Source organism: Oncorhynchus gorbuscha, linkage group LG17 (assembly GCF_021184085.1).
Source record: "Oncorhynchus gorbuscha isolate QuinsamMale2020 ecotype Even-year linkage group LG17, OgorEven_v1.0, whole genome shotgun sequence".
In the NCBI taxonomy this organism is placed as follows: domain Eukaryota; kingdom Metazoa; phylum Chordata; class Actinopteri; order Salmoniformes; family Salmonidae; genus Oncorhynchus; species Oncorhynchus gorbuscha.
In genome coordinates, this window is record NC_060189.1 from 4540799 (window position 1) to 4550798 (window position 10000).

Sequence of the window (10000 nt, forward strand, 5' to 3'; positions counted from 1 at the left end):
CATTGACTCTGTACCGTAATACCTGTATATAGCCTCCACATTGACTCTGTACCGTATTACCCTGTATATAGCCTCCACATTGACTCTGTACCGGTACCCCCTGTATATAGCCTCCACATTGACTCTGCACCGTCATACCCTGTATATAGTCTCCACATTGACTCTGTACCGTAGCACCACTGTACATATGGCCTCCACATTGACTCTGTACCGGTACCCTCTGTATATAGCCTCCACATTGACTCTGTACCGTAATACCCTGTATATAGTCTCCACATTGACTCTGTACCGTAATACCCTGTATATAGCCTCCACATTGACTCTGTACCGTAATACCCTGTATATAGCCTCCACTGTGAAATACTTACTTTACAAGCCTTTAAGAACTTAGTATATATATATATTTTTTAATGTAAAAATTTGAATAAAATAAAACAAATAATTAAACAGCAGCAGTAAAATAACAATGTGGAGGCTATATACAGTGTATTACGATGCGGAGTCAATGTGGAGGATATATACAGTGTGTACTGGTACAGAGTCAAAGTGGAGGCTGTATACAGAGTATTACTGTGCAGAGTCAATGTGGAGGCTATATACAGGGTATTACTGGTACAGAGTCAGTGTGGAGGCTATATACAGGTATTGCAGGTCAGAATGTGAGTATATACAGGGTATTACGGTGCACAGAGTCAATGTGGAAGCTATATACAGGGTATTACGGTACAGAGTCAATGTGGAGTATATACAGGGTATTACTGGTACAGAGTCAATGTGGAGGCTATATACAGGGTGTTACGGTGAGAGTCAATGTGGAGGCTATATACAGGGTATGTACGGTACGGAGTCAATGTGGAGGCTATATACAGGGTATTACGGTACAGAGTCAATGCGGAGGCTATATACAGGGTATTACGGTACAGAGTCAATGTGGAGGCTATATACAGGGTATTACGGTACAGAGTCAATGTGGAGGCTATATACAGGGTGTTATGGTACAGAGTCAATGTGGAGGCTATATACAGAGGTGTTACGGTAGAGTCAATGTGGAGGCTATATACAGGGTATTACGGGTAGAGTCAATGTGGAGGCTATATACAGGGTGTTACGGTGAGAGTCAATGTGGAGGCTATATACAGGGTATTACGGTACGGAGTCAATGTGGAGGCTATATACAGGGTATTACGGTACAGAGTCAATGTGGAGGCTATATACAGGGTATTACGGTTACAGAGTCAATGTGGAGGCTATATACAGGGTATTACGGTACAGAGTCAATGTGGAGGCTATATACAGGGTATTACGGTACAGAGTCAATGTGGAGGCTATATACAGGGTATTACGGTACAGAGTCAATGTGGAGGCTATATACAGGGTATTACGGTACAGAGTCAATGTGGAGGCTATATACAGGGTATTACGGTACGGAGTCAATGTGGAGGCTATATACAGGGTATTACGGTACAGAGTCAATGTGGAGGCTATATACAGGGTGTTACGGTAGAGTCAATGTGGAGGCTATATACAGGGTATTACGGTACGGAGTCAATGTGAGGCTATATACAGTGTATTACGGTACAGAGTCAAAGTGGAGGCTGTATACAGGGTATTACGGTACAGAGTCAATGTGGAGGCTATATACAGGGTATTACGGCACAGAGTCAATGTGGAGGCTATGACACAGGGTATTACGGTACAGAGTCAATGTGGAGGCTATATACAGGAGACATGGCACAGAGTCAATGTGAGCATATACAGGGTATTACGGTACAGAGTCAATGTGGAGGCTATATACAGGGTATTACGGTACAGAGTCAATGTGGAGGCTATATACAGGGTGTTACGGTAGAGTCAATGTGGAGGCTATATACAGGGTATTACTGCACGGAGTCAATGTGGAGAGCTATATACAGGGTATTACGGTACAGAGTCAATGCGAGCTGCTATATACAGGGTATTACGGTACAGAGTCAATGTGAAGCTATATACAGGGTGTTACGGTACAGAGTCAATGTGGAGGCTATATTAGGGTATTAGGTACAGGGAGTCAATGTGGAGGCTATATACAGGTACTGGTACAGAGTCAATGTGGAGGCTATATACAGGGTATTTACGGTACAGAGTCAATGTGGAGGCTATATACAGAAATTGCAGTACAGGAGTCAATGTGGAGGCTATATACAGGGTATTCACGGTACAGAGTCAAAGTGGAGGCTATATACAGGTATTTACGGTACAGAAGTCAATGTGGAGGCTATATACAGGGTATTACGGTACAGAGTCAATGTGGAGACTATATACAGGGTATTACGGTACAGAGTCAATGTGGAGACTATATACAGGGGTATTACGGTACAGAGTCAATGTGGAGGCTATATACAGGGTGTTACGGTACAGAGTCAATGTGGAGGCTATATACAGGGTATTACGGTACAGAGTCAATGTGGAGGCTATATACAGGGTGTTACGGTAGAGTCATGTGGAGGCTATATACAGGGTGTTAGGTACAGAGTCAATCTGGAGGCTATATATACAGGGTATTACGGTACAGAGTCAATGCGGGAGGCTATATACAGGGTATTACGGTACAGAGTCAATGTGGAGGCTATATACAGGGTGTTACGGTACAGAGTCAATGTGGAGGCTATATACAGGGTATTTACGGTACGGAGTCAATGTGGGAGGCTATATACAGGGTATTACGGTACAGAGTCAATGCGGGAGGCTATGGCGGCGGGTATTACGGCACAGAGTCAATGTGGAGGCTATATACAGGTATTACGGTACAGAGTCAATGTGGAGGCTATATACAGGGTGTTATGGTACAGAGTCAATGGGAGGCTATATACAGGGTAATACGGTAGAGTCAATGTGGAGGCTATATACAGGGTATTACGGTAGAGTCAATGTGGAGGCTATATACAGGGTGTTACGGTAGAGTCACGTAGCTATATACAGGGTATTACGGTACGGAGTCAATGTGGAGGCTATATACAGGGTATTACGGCACAGAGTCAATGTGAGGCTATATACAGGGGTACGGCACAGAGTCAATGAGGCTATATACAGTATTACGGTACAGAGTCAATGAGTGCTATATACAGGGTATTACGGTACAGAGTCAATGTGAGGCTATATACAGGGTATTACGGTACAGAGTCAATGTGGGAGGCTATATACAGGGTATTACGGTACAGAGTCAATGTGGAGGCTATATACAGGGTATTACGGCACGGAGTCAATGTGGAGGCTATATACAGGGTATTACGGTACTGGAGTCAATGTAGAGGCTATATACAGGGTATTACGGTACGGAGTCAATGTGGAGGCTATATACAGGGTATTACAGTACAGAGTCAATGTGGAGGCTATATACAGGGTATTACGGTACGGAGTCAATGTAGAGGCTATATACAGGGTATTACGGTACGGAGTCAATGTGGAGGCTATATACAGGGTATTACGGCACGGAGTCAATGTGGAGGCTATATACAGGATGTTATGGTACAGAGTCAATGTGGAGGCTATATACAGGGTGTTATGGTACAGAGTCAATGTGGAGGCTATATACAGGGTATTACGGTACAGAGTCAATGTGGAGGCTATATACAGGGTATTACAGTACAGAGTCAATGTGGAGGCTATATACAGGGTATTATGGTACAGAGTCAATGTGGAGGCTATATACAGGGTGTTATGGTACAGAGTCAATGTGGAGGTTATATACAGGGTGTTATGGTACAGAGTCAATGTGGAGGCTATATAAAGGGTGTTATGGCATTTCGTGTTGTGGAGGCTATATACAGGGGTATATAGCCTCCACATTGACTCTGTACCGTAATACCCTGTGCCAATGAGACTTTTCACTCAATTGTTAGCATTTGAAAACTGAAAAGACAGTCTTCTTTACAGCAATAGCTATTTGTTTATTTTGTTTGTTTATATTTTCCACGATTGTATTTTAATAAATATTGCGATATGCCTGGCTGAGTCTCTGCTTTTCACTGACAGTCGTAACTCAACCATCATCTCTTTGTCATTTGCGGTCCAAATTGTGGACCCCTTCTTGGCTTCCGAGTGGCGCAGCGGTCTAAGGCACTGATCTCAGTGCTCGAGGCGTCACTACAGACCCTGGTTTGATTCCAGGCTGTATCACAGCGGTTCATGACACTGCACTTCAGTGCTCGAGGCGTCACTACAGAACCTGGTCTCATTCCGGATTTCTTTCTGTACAAATCATGCTTTCTGGTATAGTAGCCTATTTTGAACGCATTTTATTTATTTCTGACCAGACAAGAGTAAGCCAATTAGGCTGTATCATTTTGAAAATGTCATTAATATGTACTTTATAAGATTGCTCATCGGAATTGCAAGAATGACGACGTCAGTTGCCTCCGAGTTCCACGTTTCTGTTAAGATATAACGACCATCATCTCAAAATGTGATTTCTGTCATTCTGAGCCCTGTGGATGAACCCTAATTTAGGGTTAGCAACCAATGCAAACGGGCCCGGGAACATTTCTTAAATGTTTGGTAAATTAAAATTCTGACGTTCAAATGTCCCGTGACATATTTTCCCTAACAGAAACCGTGGGTGTGTGTGTGTGTGTTTTAACCTTGGTCTCAGAGAAAGCATCCTTCCTGAGGGGGAAGTGGGAGGAGGTTTGAGTAAGTCCTCTCCCTAGCTGGTGAAGGCTTCCACACGATACTGACTGGACCTCTACACATAGCAGGGTACAAGAGATCAATCAATCAATCAATCAATCAAATGTATTGATAACACGTGTCATACAGTAGACTGAGGGAGGGCTCGACACAGCAGGGGCCTCGCAGAGGGGACTCGACACAGCAGGGGGACTCGACACAGCAGGGGGACTTGACACAGCAGGGGGACTCGACACAGCAGGGAGGGGGGACTCGACACAGCAGGGAGGGGGGGGGACTCAACACAGCAGGAGGGGGACTCGACACAGCAGGAGGGGGGATTCGACACAGCATCCGTAACACTCACTTGAGGTGGGAGGTACATTAGCGAATATGGAGTTTCCACCTGTAAAATGAAGACAGATGTTGAAATATATCGGTTCTACCAATATCAACCGGGGATACCATTCACAGTGTTTCACCAGAGAGAAGTGTGTGCATGTGTGTGTCTGTGTGTGTATTTATGTACAACTGTGTGTGTGTGTGTCTATGTGCCCCAGCCTCACCGTAGAAGGTGCAGAGGTCTTGCTCCATGAAGACAGAGATGAGGTCTGAGGTGGCAGACTGCGGAGGGGTGGGGGTGTTAGGTGAGGTGGGGACCGAGGCTACGGAAGAGTCTCATGCTCCGTCTCAGCGTGCTCCTGAAGGTGATCTTGTGGGGGCTCTCTCTCCAAAGTGCAGGGGTGGCCCTTCAGGGTCCCTGACGTAGAGTGCTGGCCGGATCCCTGGGGACTTCAGGGGTACAGGGTCTTCCTGGGCTGGAGGAGAGAGGGTACAAGAGGAGGGTTGAGGACCTGGTAACTGTTAAGCACTTTGTTAAAAAAGACAGATGAATTTATGAAAAAGTATTTTCTGCACAGGGACTGGAGTTTAGGGTGTTTTTCTTTATTCCATGTCAATTCAGGAAGTCATCTGAAATCCAATTTAAAAATGTTTCTCGTTGCTTTCATCTTTCCTGCTCCATTTTTTTTGTGATAAGAACTGATCATCACCCTGACGGACGATACGTATAAATTAATCTTACGAATCGTGGCGGCTGCTTGCGGATTACGAGGGGCTCAATCTCCTGAGACTTGTTGAACAGATAGTCAGAGAACTCCTTCTCACCCAGACTGCCCATCGGGTTCAGGTTCTCAAAAAACCTCTGGGACAAAAACAAAAACAAGACACAATGCAGGCCATCAGATGAATAATTCTCCTTAAGAGTAGGAGTAATGGCAAGGGAAGACACTGTCATTCTGGTGGAGAAAGAGGGAGAGGCCGAGAAAAAGGGAGGGGAGAGGGGAGGGAGGAGGAAGGGAGAGGAAGAGGGAGGGAAGAGAGAGGGAGAGGGGGAGGGAGGAGGGGAAGAGACAGGGAGAGGAGGGGAAGAGAGGAAGAGGGAGAGGAAGAGGGGGAGAGGAGGGGAAGAGAGAGGAGAGGAGGGAAGAAAGAGGAGAGGAGGGGAGGAGAAGAGACAGGAGGGAGGGGAGAGACAGGGAGAGGAGGGGAAGAGGGGAGAGGAGGGAAGAGGAGAGGAAGGGAGAGGAGGGAGAGGAGGGGGGAAGAGGGAGAGGAGGGGGAGAGGAGGGAAGGAGGGGAAGAGAGGGAGAGGAGGGAGAGGGAGAGGGGGAAGAAAAGAGGGAGAGGAGGGAAGAGAGAAGGAGAGGAGGGGGGAAGAGAGGAGAGGAGGAAGAGGGAGAGGGAGAGGAGGGAGAAAGAGGGAGAGGAGGGAAGAAGAGAGGGAGAGGAGGAAGAGAGAGAGGGAGGGAAGTGGAGGGGAAGAGAGAGAGGAGGGGAGGAGGGGAAGAAGAAGAGGGAGAGGAGGGAAGGGGGAAGAGAGGGTAGGAGGGAAGTGGAGGAAGAGAGGAGGGAAGAAGAGAGGAGGGAAGAGAGGAGAGGGGGAGAGGGAGAGGGGATGGAGGGGGAGAGGAGGGAAGAGAAGGGAGAGGAGGGAAGAGAGGGAGAGGGAGGGAAAGAGGGAGAGGAGGGGAATAGAGGGGGAGAGGGAGATGAGAGGAGGGATAGAGGGAGAAGGGGGGAGAGGAGGGGAAGGGAGAGGAATGAAAGAGGGAGAGGGAGGGGATGAAGAGATGGAGGGAAGGAGAGGGGAAGAAGAGAGGAAGAGGAGGGGGGAAGAGAGATGGAGAGGAGGGGAAGAAAGAGGGAGAGGAGGGGAAGAAGAGGAGGGAAGAAAGGGGAGGAGGGGAAGAGAAAGGGGAGGAGAGGGGAAGAAGGAGGGAAGAGGAGGGAAGGAGGGGGAAGAAGAGGAGAGGTGGAGAGGAGGAAAGAGAGAAGGAGGAAGTAAATAGTGTTTTATGAATACACTGACAGACTGATTGGTCCACCTGGGGTCCTGATGGACCTTGAGACAATGAGCCCGGTTCTGATTGGCCGACCTTGAGACAGTAAAGGCTGGTTCTGATTGGCCGACCTTGAGACAGTAAAGGCTGGTTTTGATTGCCGACCTTGAGACAGTAAGGCTGGTTTGATTGGCCTACCTTGATGTCCTGCTGCACCTTGAGACAGTAAGGCTGGTTTGATCGGCCTACGTTGATGTCCTGCTGCACCTTGAGACAGTAAGGCTGGTTTTGATTGGCCGACCTTGAGACATTAAGACTGGTTTGATTGGCCTACCTTGATGTTCTGCTGGACCTTGAGACAGTAAGGCTGGTTTGTTTGATTGTACCGACCTTGAGACAGTAAGACTGGTTTTGATTGGCCGACCTTGAGACAGTAAGGCTGGTTTGATTGGCCTACCTTGAGACAGTAGGTTGGTTTTGATTGGCCGACCTTGAGACAGTAAGGCTGGTTTGATTGGCTGACCTTGAGACAGTAAGACTGGTTTGATTGGCCTACCTTGATGTCCTGCTGCACCTTGAGACAGTAAGGCTGGTTTTGATTGGCCGACAGAACAGTAAGGCTGGTTTTGATCGGCCTACCTTGATGTCCTGCTGGACATGAGACAGTAAGGCTGGTTCTGACTGCCTGCTGTATCTCTCCTGTGATTTCTGCTACTTTCCTCCTCTTACTGAAGTTGATCCCAGCTCTTTGCCGTGTCTCAGGAAGTCGGGGGTTCCCCTCCTCATCTTCAGAATGTTGGTCAGGTAGATACCTGGGGACAGGGAGGAAGCGACATGGTCAGAGTAGTCCACAGCTAAATACATCACTCCAGTCAGCCCTAGCCACATCCAATGGCTCAGTGGGGTGGAGCATTTTATTTTGGCCCACACCTTTGTTTAACCAGGCAGTCGGTTAAGAACAAATTCTTATTTTCAGTGACGGCCTAGGAACTGTGGGTTAACTGCCTGTTCAGGGGCAGACGTCCTTGACCAGTTGCCTGGCTCGGCAGGGATTTGAACTTGCAGCCTTTGCGGTTATTGGTCCAGCGGCTCTAACCACTGGGCTACCCTGCCGCCTCTACGCTCTAACCCCACTAGGCTACCCTGCCTCCTCTACGCTCTAACCACTAGGCTACCCTGCCGCCTCTACGCTCTAACCACTAGGCTACCCTGCCTCCTCTACACTCTAACCACTAGGCTACCCTGCCGCCTCTACGCTCTAACCACTAGGCTACCCTGCCGCCTCTACGCTCTAACCACTAGGCTACCCTGCCGCCTCTACGCTCTAACCACTAGGCTACCCTGCCTCCTCTACACTCTAACCACTAGGCTACCCTGCCTCCTCTACGCTCTAACCACTAGGCTACCCTGCCTCCTCTACACTCTAACCACTAGGCTACCCTGCCTCCTCTACGCTCTAACCACTAGGCTACCCTGCCTCCTCTACACTCTAACCACTAGGCTACCCTGCCTCCTCTACACTCTAACCACTAGGCTACCCTGCCTCCTCTACACTCTAACCACTAGGCTACCCTGCCTCCTCTACACTCTAACCACTAGGCTACCCTGCCTCCTCTACCTCTAACCACTAGGCTACCCTGCCTCCTCTACACTCTAACTTACCTGCGGCTACCCCTGCCACCTCTACACTCTAACCACTAGGCTACCCTACCACCTCTACCTCTAACCACTAGGCTACCCTGCCTCCTCTACACTCTAACCACTAGGCTACCCTGCCACCTCTACACTCTAACCACTAGGCTACCCTGCCTCCTCTACCTCTAACCACTAGGCTGCCTCCTCCTCTAACCACTGAGCTACCCGCCTCCTCTACACTCTAACCACTAGGCTACCCCTGCCGCCTCTACACTCTAACCACTAGGCTACCCTGCCGCCTCTACGCTCTAACCACTAGGCTACCCTGCCGCCTCTACGCTCTAACCACTAGGCTACCCTGCCGCCTCTACACTCTAACCACTAGGCTACCCTGCCTCCTCTACACTCTAACCACTAGGCTACCCTGCCTCCTCTACGCTCTAACCACTAGGCTACCCTGCCTCCTCTACCTCTAACCACTAGGCTACCCTGCCACCTCTACCTCTAACCACTAGAGCTGCCACTGCCGGCCTCTACACTCTAACCATGAGCTACCCTGCCGCCTCTACACTCTAGCCGCTGGGCTGCCCCTGCCGCCTCTACCTCTAACCACTAGGCTACCTGCTCCTCCTACCCTCTAACCATAAATTCTGCCTCCTCTACCTCTAACCACCCTAGTGCCTCCCTGCCACCTCTACCTCTAACCACTAGAGTCCACCCCTGCCTCCTCTACACTCTAACCACTGAGCTGCCCTGCCACCTCTACACTCTAACCTAAGGCACCCTGCCGCCTCTGCCTCCCAACCACTGGGCTACCCTGCCTCCTCTACACTCTAACCACTAGACCACCCTGCCTCCTCTACCTCTAACCACTGGCTACCCTGCCTCCTCTACCTCTAACCACCAGGTCTGCCTGCCTCCTCTACCTCCTAACCACTAGGCTACCCTGCCTCCTCTACACTCTAACCACTAGATACCCTGCCTCCTCTACGCTCTAACCACTAGGCTACCCTGCCTCCTCTACACTCTAACCACTAGTCTACCCATGCCGCCTCTACACTCTAACCACTAGGCTACCCTGCCTCCTCTACACTCTAACCACTAGGCTACCCTGCCTCCTCTACACTCTAACCACTAGGCTACCCTGCCTCCTCTGCACTCTAACCACTAGGCTACCCTACCTCCTCTACACTCTAACCACTAGGCTACCCTACCTCCTCTACACTCTAACCACTAGGCTACCCTACCTCCTCTACACTAGCACCAACAGGGTTGAGGGGCTCGCATTCCCTCGTGGGCCACATATATATACTGAATCGATGTGTCACAGTGAATGTTGCCAGTTCTGTAAGTTCGATAAAGCGTCTGTTACAACAAAA

The 10000-nt window shown here is 49.1% G+C and overlaps 1 protein-coding gene and 1 long non-coding RNA gene across 2 annotated transcripts in view; both read right to left on the reverse strand.

Moving 5' to 3' along the window:
- Positions 1 to 10000, reverse strand: part of LOC124002279 (son of sevenless homolog 2-like) — a 98665-nt gene that overhangs the window by 34980 nt on the left and 53685 nt on the right. The window lies entirely within an intron of this gene.
- Positions 7774 to 10000, reverse strand: part of LOC124002194 — a 4267-nt gene continuing 2040 nt past the window's right edge. The window contains exon 3 of the long non-coding RNA XR_006832946.1: positions 7774 to 7798. This is a non-coding gene — a long non-coding RNA (uncharacterized LOC124002194). The remainder of the gene's footprint in view (positions 7799 to 10000) is intronic.